At 41.0% G+C, this 17,453-nt stretch overlaps 2 long non-coding RNA genes across 2 annotated transcripts; one reads left to right on the forward strand and one right to left on the reverse strand.

The window, feature by feature from the left end:
• The first annotated feature begins 173 nt into the window (after positions 1–173).
• Positions 174–3,454, forward strand: LOC138954350 (uncharacterized). The gene is made up of 3 exons (XR_011451800.1): positions 174–752; positions 1,132–1,282; positions 3,246–3,454. It is a non-coding gene; the product is annotated as an uncharacterized lncRNA (long non-coding RNA).
• A 1,446-nt stretch (positions 3,455–4,900) lies between these two features.
• Positions 4,901–10,185, reverse strand: LOC138954349 (uncharacterized). The gene is made up of 3 exons (XR_011451799.1): positions 9,776–10,185; positions 8,259–9,433; positions 4,901–7,796 (listed from the first exon to the last, which is right to left on the reverse strand). It is a non-coding gene; the product is annotated as an uncharacterized lncRNA (long non-coding RNA).
• Between the last annotated feature and the right edge of the window lie 7,268 nt (positions 10,186–17,453).

Raw genomic sequence — 17,453 nt, forward strand, 5'->3', positions numbered from 1 at the left:
CGCACGATATCAATTGATATACAGTTCCTAGTTGACCAATGACAACAGCTGCTTTTGTCATGTGATCAGTAAAAATGCGATAACAGCAGATATCATAATACAGTCCGTCAATATTGGGTACTGTACTTCAGTCTTCAGGGAAGGTAACTCATAAAAACTACCGTAGTTCAGCTATCCTTGGCATTCGATGTCATTAATCCAACAAATAAGCCCACAAATTTGTGGGGCACATTTCCAGTTTGTGGACCACAAAAATAAGCCCACAAATTTGTGGGGCACATTTCCAGTTTGTGGACCACAAAATGAAGGCCAAAACAAAATGTGGGGCACAAAATGTGCGCCATAAAAATAAAGGCAAATAAAAGTAGTCCTTAAATAAAATATGAAGCAAGTTTTTGTGGACCATAAAATTCGATTGATCACTTTCCCGAGAAGTCGGTTTTAAGACACAATAAAACGCTCTTCCTCAGTGGAGTACATGAATAGTAGTGTTGACGAAAAAACATGGCGGCCGTCGTTCGTGAATCTAATATTTGGCAGTTCAACACGTCCACCAGAGAAATATATCGACAAAGAAGTTGAAACACTGACTGCCCTTCTGAAGGAATGCAATCGGGATGTGAATGGTACAGCTGATTTTGGACACGGTCTGCCTTGAATGGGGAGGTTGGCGATGAATCGCACTGTACACTACAGGACATTTTGCTCTCAGTCTCACTGATTTTCAATCATCGGTTTGGATCAACCAGCAGGTAAGTTATTGTTTTTAAAATCCAAGACATGACCATTGCAAACGTGGCCTTTGTAGAACTGAGCAAGATTTATCTGTTGTGTATACATGTGTGTGTTACTGAGTAACTCACTGCCACTGGGTGTGACTGTGAGTCACTGAGTGTGTTTTTGTTGTGTTCTTTTTTTTTACTCAAGTTTATAAAATGCTTGACATCTTTAATCTGCATGCACAGAATCAAATGCTGCTGTATCAGTGTATGAACTATGTTTGTAAAAGAATAAACAAAACAATTACTGAATTAGTGAGTGATTTGCCTCTGATACTGTGATAGTGAAGTTGAAATAGTACTTATTTCATTTTCAAGACATGTTATGTTAATATTGTTCTGGTTTTTTCAGGCCTCCCGAGAAACCAGAGATGATGTGCATCATTCATACAGCTCCTGTCTTCCAGTTCCAACAGTTTACCTTTAAACATGGATACATGTACTGGAGAGGTACATCAGGATGACTTGGCGTGGTGCTTTACATTACAGACTACCCCTGAAGAGTAAGTTACACATTTCTTTACCACTTACAGCTTTTGCTTGTCAAATCTGTATGGTAAAATTTATATATATATATAGGTATTGGTGATGGACTGGGTGGCCGAGTGGTAACGCACTTGCGAGAGGTTGCGAGTTCGACCCTGGGTCAGGGCGTCAGCAATTTTCTCCCACCTTTTCTAACCTAGGTGGTGGGTTCAAGTGCTAGTCTTTCGGATGAGACGAAAAACCGAGGTCCCTTCGTGTACACTACATTGGGGTGTGCACGTTAAAGATCCCACGATTGACAAAAGGGTATTTCCTGGCAAAATTGTATAGGCATAGATAAAAATGTCCACCAAAATACCCGTGTGACTTGGAATAATAGGCCGTGAAAAGTAGGATATGCGCCGAAATGGCTGCGATCTGCTGGCCGATGTGAATGCGTGATGTATTGTGTAAAAAAAATTCCATCTCACACGGCATAAATAAATCCCTGCGCCTTGAATATGTGCGCGATATAAATTGCATAATTTTTTTTTTTAAATAAAAAAAAAATCCCTGCGCTTAGAACTGTACCCACGGAATACGCGCGATATAAGCCTCATATTGATTGATTGATTGTAGTCTGAAGCTATAAACATGTACTGATGTAGATAATTCAGCAGTCTTTTGTTCTTTGTAAATTGTATTACAAGTACTTTGTAGATCTATGAAATTATTCATATATTTGAAGATGCATAGTAATACTGTGCATGGTAATTGGTATGATGTACTTTGTATATATATACATAAGGCCTAAAAAAAAAAATAGGTGTGGTTACGGTAACCCGACCTACCCTATTTTTAGGGGCCGACCCAATAACTTTTTATTACATAAATTTGTACCCAAAAAAATGAAAACAAGAAAGCGAGTGCAGAAAACGCAATGAAAGCGAAAGCGCTCGAGTCGTCATGCAGACGACAGACGATGCAGGGGAAATTACTAAAAAGGCCCAACAGACGCTTGCCATGACAAAAATGGCGGCATCTTCTTCGGTTGCGATTGCTACACGCTTGGTTGCTCTGCTATTAAGAAAAAAAAGTGATTGCCTAACTTCCTACCCTATTTATTTTGGCTATGTTACCTTAACCACACCTGTGGTTTTTTTGCCTAATGGTACAAATATCTTTATTTTCTCTCTGCTTCCCATCTTAAAGTTTGTTGCAACCCTATACTCATAAAGTGCATTATACTGTTTGTATGAACATTGAACTATTGCGATGCAAGAAAAAAAACCAGGAAATAGCTAGAATGAAAGATTTACTCATTACTGGAATTATTTTAAAAACAGTCAGTCCTTTCCTTGGCTCACAATCACAGATCTGGCCATTTTTTTAATTATTATTTTTTACATGGAATAAGAGTTACAATGTAAATTGTATGTAATACCACCTGTGTATTTGGATACCTACTTCTACATCCAACACCCTGACTGCCCCTGCGCAGAGTTAGAATTTTCTGAATGAATTCACATCACATTTCTCAACAAAACTGTAAGGTGTCAACGCTAAATATGTGTGTGGGATGAGGGCTCATGCTGAATTTAAAAAATAGTAACTTTCCATCATATTCCAGAAAAGCTGCTCACATCAGCAGCATAACAAGATATCATGTTGTTAGAAAGGTAACTTTGTGAGGAAGTCTTTTTAATTTTAATGATGAAAGTATAAAATTATCCATGAAATAAATGGTTTTCACAGGAAGGAATGATGGCACCTGTAATATTACAGAACAATGTTTACAGTTTAGTTCATAGTTGTCACTGTCAGTATCACCCACACTATTCTCCATCCCACTGATCTTGTGAAGAACAAGTAATACCTCCTACCTACCTTCCCGCACCCCCACCCCCAACACACACCCTCTTCTCGATACCCAAAACATATCCCCATCAGCGCACAGCAAAGTCTGGATGTGCTCAGTAATACATTTTCTTTATTTTCCAGGAAGTGAGGTGCCGAGATATGACGTGCAGGCAGCTTGCAGAGTGGTGCCTGGCTTTGCTGCGGATGATGATCAGATTCAGTCCATTCTGTGCTGACAGAGCTACCAGAACTGCTTTAATATAGTCCATCTGAAGATGCTTACACTTACAGAGGTTTTCTGTTGCCTTAGTGGTGAAATGAACATGTAACACATAACATTCTACACAAATAATGTGTGGTGCGGTGTGGATCAAGGGTACATTTTGACTTATGTAAGTTGTCAATACAGGTAGTGTTTGGTATGCAGATATTTTCTTACAGCAAACAGCGGTTTGTTTGTTTTTACTACATAAAGTGGTATTATCTTTTATGTTGTTTGAGTGCTTTAAGTTAAGCTGTTCACAGGCAGTATTTTACACACAGGCTTAGCTTTGGGAGATGTGTGTGTATGTTTCGGTCAATGCGTGTTCATGTACATAGACTTTGTTTGCAATATTAGAATTTAGATCTTTAAACTGCATTATGCACATGAAATGTGTTAACCCATGACTTTTTCTTCCTTTGAATCCTAGTCAGTACTTTATCTTGTTTAAAATTTTCATTGATTCTGTTTTTGGGTCGTTCTGGTGCATCCTGGATGGTTCAATTCATTCTTATGTTGTGCTGAAATGTTGCTTTTGTAATACAGTCTGCCAAGATTGTGTCTTTCACTTGGATGTAGTGAACTTATTTTTTAAATGCCTGCTCTGCCTCATTAAAACACTTCGCCTCACTGTGTCAGACCTTCATCAGGCTTTTTGCATGGGATAAGAAAATCCTTCCACTTGGTCACATAGCAAAAGTCAGCACCCTGACTTCTTAGTGTGGTGATGTCTTTTCTTATTAATTTATTTCCCCCAAAAGGCATAAGTGTTTTAAACAAAATTATGTCTTACAGCTACAGTGGAACCCCCTTTTAAGACCTCCAGAAATCTAAGAAAATCAGGTCTTAAAAAGGAGGGGGTCTTAAAATGGAGGTAAATTTACAGAGGTTATGAACAGAAAGTCTGAGAAAACAAGGTCATGGAGGGGGTCTTAAAAGGGGGGTTCCACTGTATGACTTGGGGATTATGTGTTTGTAAAGATAGAGCTGAGAATCCTACACAGAATTCTGTGCATAAAAGGCGGCCTGAATCTTGACCCACACTGCTGGCATGACCTTCATAGCTGCATTCAACGCTTTACTTTTACCCTGGTAACTTTACGGTTGCTCTCTCTGGATTGAGCATTTTTTATTTCAACCAAGGGGAAAAATTAAATGCCTCTGCAGAGATTCGAACCTAGGACCTAGATTTTCAGGCAGATGTCCTAACCGGTAGTTTTTTTTATTGTAAGATGGATATATATATGTCTAGCGGATGCAGCTACATGTACAAATGTGCCAAATTAGAACTTGCATTCTCAGCCTATAATCTTTGGCCATTCATGCGAGTCGAGTACTAAATATTGTGAATGCATGTGAGACTGCCTTGTTTTACTTTTGTGAAATGTGTGAACTCACTTTGTTTACATCTTTGTGTTAATAAATGCAGTTTATCAGTTACCTCTGTTTGTTTCTTCTGCTAGTATGTCAAATTGCCCACACACACCCTCATGCGCACACACACACACACAAAATCAGATCTCAAGTGTAAGTATTCTTTTTGCAGTTTTATTTTAATGCCCATAATCAGTCAAACAAATATATCATCACACTTCGTCACTTGCACCTAAGCTTAAAAGTAGCAGTCCTGCATACATATGTAATGTGTAAATGTTTCAGGTCACCATCTGTCCTGGCTTGAACATGCAATAAGAACACCTCTACACAAACACATGTACAGTCAACCGGCTAGCTGCTTCCCTGAAAGGCATATTTTTCTATGAATTAATTGATTTTCCGCAGACAGCAGCCAGGTAGTGGATCTTTAGTATATGTCCAAGCAGACGGTTGATCTTAGTACAACACATCAAGGAAATATTTTTTAAAAACAGATCCAACATCTAATCTTCCAAAGTTCATAATCAATAAAGAAGAAAGGTATGTTACTGGAACCCTTTATTTATGATTTAAGGCAATGTGCGGCAGTAAAATGACCAAACTTAAACTTGAAGAATACAGTCAAGGAATAACTTAGTTTTCTGGGTAGTTATTGAAGTGACTTATGAAAATGAATGAAAACATTGTGGATGGATATTGACTGCTGTTGCGATGAAAACTGGCATTTACAGCGTCAAATGGGATTTCTAGAAAACGGCTTTACAGCAACATCATACATCAGAAATTCATAATATTTGGCACAAGGATACACATGTATTATATCTACAATCATATAGAAAGTGTTTGTTTTTTTTAAACAACTACATTTGAATTTAAATTAATTATTGTAATGAATCTTTCTTTCTTTCTTTCTTTATTTGGTGTTTAACGTCGTTTTCAACCATTAAAGGTTATATCGCGACGGGGAAAGGTGGGAGATGGGATAGGGGAAAGGGGGGAGATGGGATAGAGCCACTTGTTAATTGTTTCTTGTTCACAAAAGCACCAATCAAAAAATTGCTCCAGGGGCTTGCAACGTAGTACAATATATGACCTTACTGGGAGAATGCAAGTTTCCAGTACAAAGGACTTAACATTTCTTACATACTGCTTGACTAAAATCTTTACAAACATTGACTATATTCTATACAAGAAACACTTAACAAGGGTAAAAGGAGAAACAGAACCGTTAGTCGCCTCTTACGACATGCTGGGTAGCATCGGGTAAATTCTTTCTCGTCCCAACCAATATGGGACTCCCCCTAACCCGCGGGGGGTATTGTAATGAATATGCAGTGAGAAATTTGTTCATTCTTATGACAAAAGATATTAAAATTCAACTGTAGTCTGTTGTAAAAAAATCGTTCTATATGATTGTTGATATGATACATGTGCATCTTTGTGCCAAATATTAGGAATTTCTGATGTATTATGTCGCTGTTAAACTGTTTCCTAGAAATCCAATGTAACGACTGTTTCCATAGCAATGGCACTCTATGTCGATCAGTATTCACAATCCTCCGAAAGCGGCGTATGGCTGCCTAAATGGCGGGGTAAAAACGGTCATACAGGTAAAAATCCACTCGTACAAAAACATGAGTGTACGTGGGAGTTTCAGCCCACGAAAAACAGAAGAAGAAGAAGAAGTATTCACAATTGTTCTATTAATTTTTATGTCACTTCCCAGAAAACCAGGTTATTCCATGTATTCTCCAAATTCAATTTTACTGCCGCACATTTCCTTAACAAAATGTAAGATTTACTGTACTTTGACCGAGCAATTTTTGTAAGTGGACAGGCCTTAGTTTTATTTCGGTGGCATAATTCAATGCGCTTCGTCAAAATGTCTTGAACTGAAACCAAAAGCAGATGCAAGACTTATGGTCAGTTGGAGTTGTCTCCCGTACTCCTAACTTTAATGTGCTGCAGACAGGTGTGCCCAAACAGCCCATATCACAAACGGTTTGGAATTCCCGAAAACACAAGATCCGCACTGCACAACTTCAGTGCACAAATACGCGAGAGTGCTCGGTCGCTTTTTGAAAATGTGTATCTTGAGAGAAAAATATAGAATAGTGCGCTGTCCGAAGGAATAGAGTTCTTATAGGACAATGACAGCGCTCAGTTCAAAACGATAGGACATCCAGGCATGGTACTGAAGGAAGGGCAGTTTCAGCTGAAATAAAGCCGGGGGTCCAGGGGCAGCCTGGCGGGGTCAAGGGGCAGCGCCCTTTGTGGGGGTGAGGGGGCAACGCTCCCTGAAGCTGACGACTTTTTACTAATTCAAATGTGTTTAGTGCCCTCTCCTTGAAGCTGAGAGGGATATAAGTGAAAGATAACAAGGCTTGAGTAAGAAAAAATAATAATCTCAAGTGAATGGGCGGATTTTTTTAAAAAAATTTTTTAATTTTTTTTAAATTTTTTTAGATTTTTGTTTTCGGCGGATTTCCGCCGATCGGCGGAAGAGTACCATGCCTGGACATCTGACCGCCATGCGGCTATGTGAATCAGACATCTGAGCCTTTCAATCCGTCTATGTCGGACGCCTGACGACATCCCCGAGGCTTTTAAATGAAATAAGACCATACGGGCACTAATAGTTGCATACCAAAAATGAACTGCCTCAAGGCTCTCTATGCAGAGTGGTATCTTTTTAAAGAATACATTCAGGTACAGCTTCTTCGAAAGAAAAAATAAATTCACCGCAACCACCAAAACATCTACCTCACAACAGAAAGCAGTCAAAGTGTTGATTTTTGGTCTGTGACCAAGTGGAGGGATGGTCTTATCCCATGTTAAAGGTGAGGACAACTTTTTAAATGAGGCGTAGTGGGCCTTTAAAACATTGACACAAATTTACAATAGCAACAAGTTGTAATGCTCAGTACAACCAATACTGAGTGGACATTTACTGCCGCTGTTGCTGTAGTTTCCCCATCGATCACAGCTGGACCTGGATAGCACTGCTTTTCATCCACATTCACTGGCCAGGTCTTCGTCATCTTCTGTCCCTACTGACAAATGAATGACAAAGGAACTGATCTTAAATCCAAACACAATGACAAGAACAAGTTTTAAGTATGAGTAAGGAGTAAATTGTGTTTGTAACTGACACACACACACACACTAAACCCACATAAATGCCAAGAGCGTAAACATTCTAATTCCCTGGTAGACAAGTTCCAATGCCTACTTTTTAACATATGAAATATAGAAGACACATTCCCTGTCAGCGCTTGCTATCAAATTCAAAAAGCAAAGCAAAGGTCTGTAACATCAATCTGCAGGGCTAGAAAAATCTGCAGGTATTATTACTATTAATGTCTGGCAGCTCTCCTGACTGGCCAGGGAAAATCAAACACACACACACACACACAAACACACACACACACACACACCAACAGTCAGAATGTAACCAGAACTTGAGACTGAGAGGGAGGATAAAACACAATATGATCATGTAGCAGAACTCTTACCTGAATTGCCATTAGCATGAAATATTTCCCATTTGAGTCTTGACAGCCTCCCGATCATGAAGGAATCAATCTGCTTCTTCCACTGTGCCGGATCGATGCCAACCTGTAATATATAATATTGGCTGAAGTAACATTCCTCTGAGCAACAAATTTAAAACAGTTAGTTGACAGGACAAGTAGTACTAGGAGCTACATGCAGTATGATATTTAGCTATGTGGAGGAACAACAAACACACTGTCCACAGAACCAGATGAATTTACACACTGCACCCTCCCCCATAAAACAACAACAACAAAAAACGACAACAGACGACCAAACCAACATTAACGCTTGATTCTTATGATACTGTGGGACAGTGGTATTGATATCTTTCTAGAATATAAAATTTTATAAGTCCTTTTACATTTAGTGAAGTTTTGACTGAATCAGTGAACTGAATCTGTTCACATAGACTGATAGAGTGACAGACATACAATGTAGACAAGTTGATGTGTGCATATATATATACATGCATATTACATAACATGTATATATATATATATATGTATGTATAACATGTATGCATGTGTGTAGAGCACAAAGGAAAAAAATAATAGAACTTGACACACAGTTTCACTGAGAATGAGATATATCCTGACAGTGAGTGAGTGAGTGACTGTTTACAGCAATACATTGTACTTTATTAAACTTAAAGGTACACACTGAAAGTCATGCGCTTCTAGTATTAGAAATGATTCTAATACTGGAGGAACTGCATGATCATCATACTGGTGAAATAAAGCTAAGAGGTTCGAGCAGTTCTGTGGTTTGGACTCTTAGGTGTTCATTATTTTATTATTATCCCTGAACATGAATTATAAAAATAAAATGAAAACACTCTTTCAGTCTTGCTCACAGTCACACACACACCTCCATATGAGTTATTCTGACCAGAACTTGAGAATGTAAGGGAGGGGAAGGAAAAAACACACTGTACATCATAACACTGACAGTTGTACATAATAAAACCTCTTAGCCTTACTCTTACCTGATTTGTTACTGGCAGTGGCATCAAATATTTTACTTCTGTCAGTGACAGCCTCAAGATCATGCAGCAATCGGTTGGCTTTTTCAGCTGAGAGGAGACCTTGAAGTTGAACATACTAGCTCTAGCTCTCTTCTGATTGATGCCAACCTGCAAGTAAAATAATTGGGAACGGCCGATCAGAAGGTTACCTATTTGAGTATTTCAAGTTAGACTCAATCTTTAAAAACAAAAAGAATTTATAAAATATTATGATCATGCACCTTGAAAAGAGGTTGCAAAAACGTGGTAGTGGTAATCTTCTTCTTCAAATTAATGAGAAAATCCCTGTACAGGGCAACTTCGTGTTGGTTCAGTGAACGATACCTTGTGCCTGTGGACTGACAGTCACAGTGACACTGACACTGACTCGAGTGAGTCGAAATGACACCTGTTGCAACACATACTACCATAAACCCACTCTCAGTTATGAAACGAAACATGGAAACTTACCTCTGGTTAATATGCAAAGGTTCGCCCGTCCCAATTCTCTCGCATTAGCAAACACCATTGCCATTGGAGATTCTGTCCAAACAGATCGCCTTCGACCGCCATTAACTAAAAACCGAAACGCAGTAGGTCTGAAAACCACGCTCAACGTCCAAAATAAGGAGGAAAAAAAAGAGCCCAAAACATTTTTTTGGCCAAAAACACTGTTTAAGCCCCACAAATATTTGTCCTTATTTTTTATGAAGCTTAATTTGTGCCCCTTATTTTATGCTCCACAAATACAGTTTGTGGCCCACAAAACCAAAATGTGCCCCACAAAAATAAGCCCAAAAATTTGTGAGGCACATTTCGCGTTTGTGGCCCACAAAAATAAGCCCAAAACGTGTGGGATTACTGACATCGAATGCCAAGGATATTCAGCCGTCAGGAGAGGTAACAGGTGACAAACAACAGACGACGGCGAGAGGTCTCAAGACTGCGGTCCACCAGGACGACACCACAAGAGTGAGAGAGAGAGAGAGAGAGAGAGAGAGAGAGAGAGAGAGAGAGAGAGAGAGAGAGAGAGAGAGAGAGATAGTGAGAGATAGAGAGAGATAGAGAGAGAGAGTGAGAGATAGAGAGTGAAAGAAAGAGACAGAGAGAGAGAGTGAGAGAGAGGGTGAGAGAAAGAGAGAGAGAGAGAGAGAGAGTGAGAGAGAGGGTGAGAGAAAGAGAGAGAGAGTGAGAGAGAGGGTGAGAACAAGAACAAGAACAAGAACAAGAACAATTCTTTATTTTACGAGGGTAATAGAGTAAGCAGTGATCTGCTTTTTTACATCTGGCCCTCGCCCTAAAGAGGGACTAGTCTAAAATTGCTAAAGAATAAGCAAGTAAAGAAAACAAACTACTGCTACATGATTATAATAGAAATGAAAGTAAGAACATATCATCAATTTACATACAATACATTGCTTAAATGAAAAATGTAAGTTCATTTGACATGAGTTAAGAATTATAGAGTAGATTGCACTGACGCAACAACGTTGTAAGTGCCATGCCCATTGACATACACATTCGAAAGAATCAGTGTATATAAAAATAATAATACATTGTTAAAAAGCACCGGTTGTTGGTTTTACAACCATTCTAGCGACACAGATGTTTATTTATACTTCATGAGATAAGACGTATATCTGGTCTTAAAAACGTTTGTGCTGCTAGTTTGCCGTAGGATTGTCGGAAGAGTGTTCCAGAGACTGCTACCTGAATAGACTAAACTAGATTTGAATAGGTCAATCCTAGGCAGAGGCATGTTCAGTCTCATCAATTGGCGTGAAGTTTTTAACGTGAATTTGGAAAATATGGTTTGAGGTACACATCCATGAATAATTTTATGCATAAGGGTACCTTTATTATAACTTAGCCTTGCCTTCAGAGGAAGAATGCCTAAGTTCATGTAGTCTAACTCAGATAGGGTTGTTTTCTTTAATAAGACTACTTTAAGCGCTCGTTTATGTAATCTAATTAGTGGTTTGAATGAATTTTCACTTGCCGAGTCCCACAAGGTAGACGCGTAGTCAATAACAGACTGAATATGAGCATTAAAGAATAATTTCCTGGCTTCCAAATTCAGAAAGTGCTTGATTCTAGATAATAGATAGACCTTCTTGGACACTTGTTTAGACAGTTGTTCGATGTGGTGTGACCAAGACAGGTTGTTATCAATGGTCACTCCCAAAACTTTATGATGGTCGACTTTTTCAACAAGTTTATTATTAACCGTTAGATCGTGAAATATTGAGGTTATGTTCTGGCGTTTTTGCCTAGTTGTTATTATCATGCTTTTTGTTTTTTGGGGGTTAAGGGACATGTGATTTAGCTCAGTCCATTCACTCAACTGGTTTAAACTTTCTTGCAGTGTTTCTGATAAACGACTTAAATTTGTGTTACTAGAATGTATGGTTGTGTCATCTGCAAAAAGTTCACATAAATTCTCAATGTGAAGGGGAAGGTCATTTATGTATATAGAAAAGAGGAGAGGGCCTAAAACTGACCCTTGTGGTACGCCATATCGTACATCCTGCATACTTGATGCTGAGGCGTTTGCGTATACAGCCTGTTGCCTGTCAATAAGAAAAGAAGTTATAAGTTCAACAGAATCAATCCCGAGTCCATACAATGTGAGTTTCCTCAGTAACAACTTGTGATCAATTACATCAAAAGCTTTGGCAAAATCGACAAAAACAGCTCCACAAAATTCATTATCGTTGATCTTTTCCAACCACTGATCAACAAGAGAGACTAAGGCAGTGTGACAGGAGTGATGAGCTCTAAATCCAGACTGGTTAGGGTGAAATAATTGATTGAGGTCAAAGTGCGATAATAGGTGTTTGTTTATATGTCGTTCCAGTGGTTTTGATAATACTGACAGTATAGAAATCGGCCTGTAATTTGAGGGGTCTTTCTTTTCGCCAGATTTAAACAGAGGAATGATTTTAGCCTGCTTGAGGGCTATTGGAAAATAGTTTTTTTCTAAACAGAGATTATAAATGTAAGTGAGGGTGTCAGAAATTACAGGGGCTGATAACTTTAGAATCCTTCCATCAAGCCCGTCTATTCCCCGGGTACCCGTTTGCTTTAAATGAGCGAGTGCGTGAAATACTTCAGGCACCGTAAGCGGAGGAATATTTAACTGAGATGAAATTTGTTTTGATTTACAGAAGTCTTCCAAAACTTCCAATTTATTTAAGGTTGTTTTATCATTTATAACAACCTTTTCAGCTATTTTGGAAAAATGTGTGTTTAAATCATCAGGTGATATGTCCTTTAGGCAACTTGAAGTAGATGCAGTCGTTTTATTTGTAAGTTCATTTATTGCTTTCCGAATGTTCTTTGAATTTTGTTTTGAAGAAGCAAGGTCTTGAAAATACTTTCTTTTTTTTAATCGTTTCATTGAATTAACTTTATTTCTCTGTTCTCTATACTCCTCTTCTTTACCGATTGACTTTAAAAAATCACGATGATCAATTGCATCTTGTAATTCATCATCAAACCACTTAGGTTTTACTATGTGTTTGACTCTCTTAATTCTCCATGGAGCATGTTGATCATAAATGTTAGTGAAAGCATTCAGCCAGTGCGTTAGAGCAGCATCAGGATTCGTATGATTATAAACCTCAGGGAGAGAGGAATTACAGAGGTCACGGAGAAATGTGTCTTCGTTGAATTGAGAAAAGGATCTATATTTTATTGTCTTGTGGCCAGCTTTAGGAATTTTTACACCCTTTCTCGACCACGTTAGACAAATGGGAAAGTGATCACTGCAACCACTAGCTGGAACACAACATTCAACAATGTTACGATGATCAGTCATATAAATATGATCTATCAGAGTGCTGGTGGTTGCTGTGACTCTCGTAGGTGTGCATACTATTTGTTTGAGATTATAGAGGTTAAGCATATCAAGCCACATTTTGTTCTGTTTTAACAAATTAATATTAAAGTCTCCTAACAGAATTATTTCCTTTGATTCGAGCAAGACTGCATCTAACATCTGTGTAAAATTATCTGACCAGTTTGCTCGCTCTGCAGGATTTCTATAACAGAAACCTATAAGGAGTGGAGGTGCTCTTTTCAACTTAATTTCTATCCACACCGATTCCACAAACTGCTCAAGGTGTGTTAATCGTGTATAACTAACTGATTCGCTTATGTACAATAGCAAACCAGTTTCTTTACTTTGCTGTGGGTCTCTTCGTAATACATTGTAACCAGGAATAGCAACATCAGAATCTGAAATCTGGTGAGATAATCTGGATTCTGAAAACCCAAAAACGTGAAAGCTTGAACCAGAATTTAAAAGCATAGTAGATATGTCAGTCATTTTGTTAATTGCATGGTTTATATTCAGGTGTCCCCCGCGAAAACCCTCTTTAGTGGGCCATGCGTTTGGACAGCTGCTCATCGTGAAACTATAAGTATAACAACGTTCTAACTCCTGAGCGTTAAAATAAATCGATATATCTACTGAAATATCTTGGTACAAATTAAACAAACTAAAAGTAAATAGCAAACGAGAAAAAAAAGCAATTAAGAAACACAAAAATATGTTATCAAAAAGGAATAGAACTGTAATAATGAAAAAGGAGACAATAAACTACTTTGAACGAAGAAGTAAGTTACTAATTAATACTAAGTAAATAAGTAAGTAAAAAGTGATACTGTAATAGCGATCGCAGACAACAACAATCAATAAGCAAAGGGCGACGTCTCCGAGACTGTCCAAAAGTGGTGATAAAGTTAATATTCGTACTTTCAGTTGAAGACTGTTGTCAAACAATGAGACACACGCACACTTGAACGTGGATGATCGCAAATAACGACACAGTTGTGACTAGATCAGTAGACACAAGCACACAGTTATTATCAACCTGACTTCTCAAAGTATAAGAAGAAAGGTTTCACACGTTGGAGTAAGTGTAAATTCACAGTCTTCGGGTCACTTTTGATTGAACACAGTCAAGGGTCGCACTAAAACACTGTAGTTTTAAAACTACACACACAATATCGACAATGTCACCGTTTAGCATCTGGCCCTTTGGATAGGACAAGATGCAAACTACACACTGCAGAGAGGGCACCCACTTACTTGGTTAGTAAGGAATCTCTCCGATAGTCAATGGCCACGAGCATTTGAAATTCGCACATTTATACGAATACTGGTATTGGTATACTTGTTATGAGTCTTTCTCTTTCTGTTTCACACACACACACACACACACACACACACACGCGCGCGCGCGCGCGCGCGCACGCACGTATGCACGCACACATAAACACACATCATACAGAGTGGTATTCGCACAACATAGTTACGCTCTCGCACACACGCACACACACACACACACACACACACACACACACACACATATGCAAGTCATTGTTTTCATTCGGAACATACTCTCTTTCGAAGTCACACAGACTGACGAATGATCACCTAAACAAGTGTAGCGGCCATCACGCCGCCCTGGTAGGGGTAGTGTTGCGGGAAGGCAGGAGGTGGACAGCCATACCCCAAGGGGAACACAGCGCTCCCATGAGGAGAGAAGGGGTGTGGCCCAGTCCAGGGCTGGGGGTGAAGTCGCCTCGCTGTATGCCACCAGTAAGGCGGCGGCGAGAGGGGAAAGCCCGGGGGGCTTTCGAATGAAGAGGCTGGTCCACTAACGAGACGGTGTCTGTTGTCTCGGTTGACTAGTGGCATGTGGCTGTTGTCTCGGTTGACTAGTGGCATGTGGCTGTTGTCTCGGTTGACTAGTGGCATGTGGCTGTTGTCTCGGTTGACTAGTGGCATGTGGCTGTCGCAGTCATTACGACCCTGCCATGGCTGTCTCGCTGGTGGAGAGAACCGGACATGACCGGGACCGTTCCTCGGTGGCTGCCCCTGCGCTCCGTGTTCTGTAACCTCAGCACGGCGATATGGATGTTGTGCGGGGGCCTGAACCGGGTTATGTGCGGGGGTCTCCAACAATGGTTTGCGGGTACCGCTATGGATGACATCACGCAGCTGGCCAGCGTACTTTATGTTGCACGCCAGTCTGCCGGTGCCCTGACGACTGGGGTGAATGTCGTCCTTGTACAGGGCCTTCCGTGGAGCTCCATTGCTGGTGAGAAAGGTCGGGGTGTGGTCGACCAGCAACACCTTCTCCTTGCTGCAGGCCCTGACCAGGGCGTCGTTTGACGATGCGACGGTCTTCTTCAGTGGATGTTCTCCACATGGTGGGACGATGGAGGAGAAGTGAGAGCGTGCATTGGGAAAGACTTTTTTCACTAGTTTTATAATGGCACTCCAGTTTGTTTCGGTGATGGTATTTTCTCGGCATGTGTTAATGCCGATATGCACAACAGCAAGTAGCACATTAGGGCATTGGGGAATATGCTTAAGCCAATGTGCTATATCGTCCAAGGCTAGGCCAGAAACACTGATGTTTTCTACACGTTTTCCTGGAAATGTAAGCTCTGGTCTGACAGGGCAAAGAACAGAGTCTCCAATCAACACGTGCGTGGTTTCTGGGGCCACTCTGCACTCCGCTAGTCGCTGTCGCGGTGTTTTCACGGTGTGCATGGGCCTGCTGACTGCGTGTCTTCTGACTGCTGCTGTTGCTTCTGGTTTGTCACCTGTCATGGGCCTGCTGACTGCGTGTCTTTTGACTGCTGCTGTTGCTTCTGGTTTGTCACCTGTCATGGGCCCGCTGACCGCGTGTCTTTTGACTGCTGCTGTTGCTTCTGGTTTGTCACCTGTCATGGGCCTGCTGACCGCGTGTCTTCTGACTGCTGCTGTTGCTTCTGGTTTGTCACCTGTCATTGGCCTGCTGACCGCGTGTCTTCTGACTGCTGCTGTTGCTTCTGGTTTGTCACCTGTCATGGGCCTGCTGACCGCGTGTCTTCTGACTGCTGCTGTTGCTTCTGGTTTGTCACCTGTCATTGGCCTGCTGACCGCGTGTCTTCTGACTGCTGCTGTTGCTTCTGGTTTGTCACCTGTCATTGGCCTGCTGACTGCGTGTCTTCTGACTGCTGCTGTTGCTTCTGGTTTGTCACCTGTCATGGGCCTGCTGACTGCGTGTCTTTTGACTGCTGCTGTTGCTTCTGGTTTGTCACCTGTCATTAGCTTTTCCTGGTTTGCGTTGCGCACGACAACCTCTGTATTGCCTGTGCAGGTGGAAAGAGTATCTCGATCAGAGAGCACAGAAAACATGTTTGCAACACTGACGGTGCAGACATCAACACACTCCGTGGCAACAGGAGAATCATATGCGCTGGCATCAGGCAGGCCGTCCGTTTCTGTGTGAACGGAAGACGTCTTTGGTTTCTGGTGAGACTCACTCTGTGTCTGCAGTTGTTTCTTGCAGTCGCCTAACTGGGATTTTAGGTCATGCATTTCCTTGGAAAGTCTGTTGTTCTCTCGTTGGAGTGCGTCCATGATTTCGTAAACCTTCTCAAATTTCACCTTCATGTGTTGTTTTAGGTCCGCCTTTACTTGATATTTTGCAGTTTCTATCAGAGACTGAACATCATCTGATAGTTCTGCAGTAGGTCTGGCAGGTAAGGGGAAGTGAGAGTGGGGCCCTCTGTCGTGGGAGATGCCTCAGGCAGGGTTTGGGCAGGAGTCAAAGAAGAATCGGAAGTCACCAATGGGGATATCTGAGGGCCAACCACGCTTTCGCTGTCAGCAACAGTGACCTCAGAGGGTCGCACAGACACAGACAGTAAGCCGGTGGAGGGTCCAGGGGAGATTGCGTTGTCTTCGTCTTCGTCGCCACGGACTGGTGCAGCTTGATCAGACTCAAGGACTGAAGGGAGGAGATGATTGGACGGGTGGGTGGGTGTGTCAGGCTGATCGACGGAGGGGGGCTCTGAAGTAGGGGGCGTTGTCGACTCAGTTTGCCCGGCATGAGTCAAAGAAGAAGCGGAAGGCACCAATGGGGATATCTGAGGGCCAACCACGCTTTCGCTGTCAGCAACGGTGACCTCAGAGGGTCGCGCAGAGGGTCGCGCCTGAGAGAGAGAGAGAGAGAGAGAGAGAGAGAGAGAGAGAGAGAGAGAGAGAGAGAGAGAGAGAGAGAGAGAGAGAGAGAATTAGTATGTTGAAGGTAGAGTACGCGAACTAGTCATAGTGTTGAAACCGCTGATTGAAAGCAGTGTATGG

The sequence above is a fragment of the Littorina saxatilis genome, unplaced genomic scaffold (assembly GCF_037325665.1).
Source record: "Littorina saxatilis isolate snail1 unplaced genomic scaffold, US_GU_Lsax_2.0 scaffold_2179, whole genome shotgun sequence".
NCBI classification, from domain to species: domain Eukaryota; kingdom Metazoa; phylum Mollusca; class Gastropoda; order Littorinimorpha; family Littorinidae; genus Littorina; species Littorina saxatilis.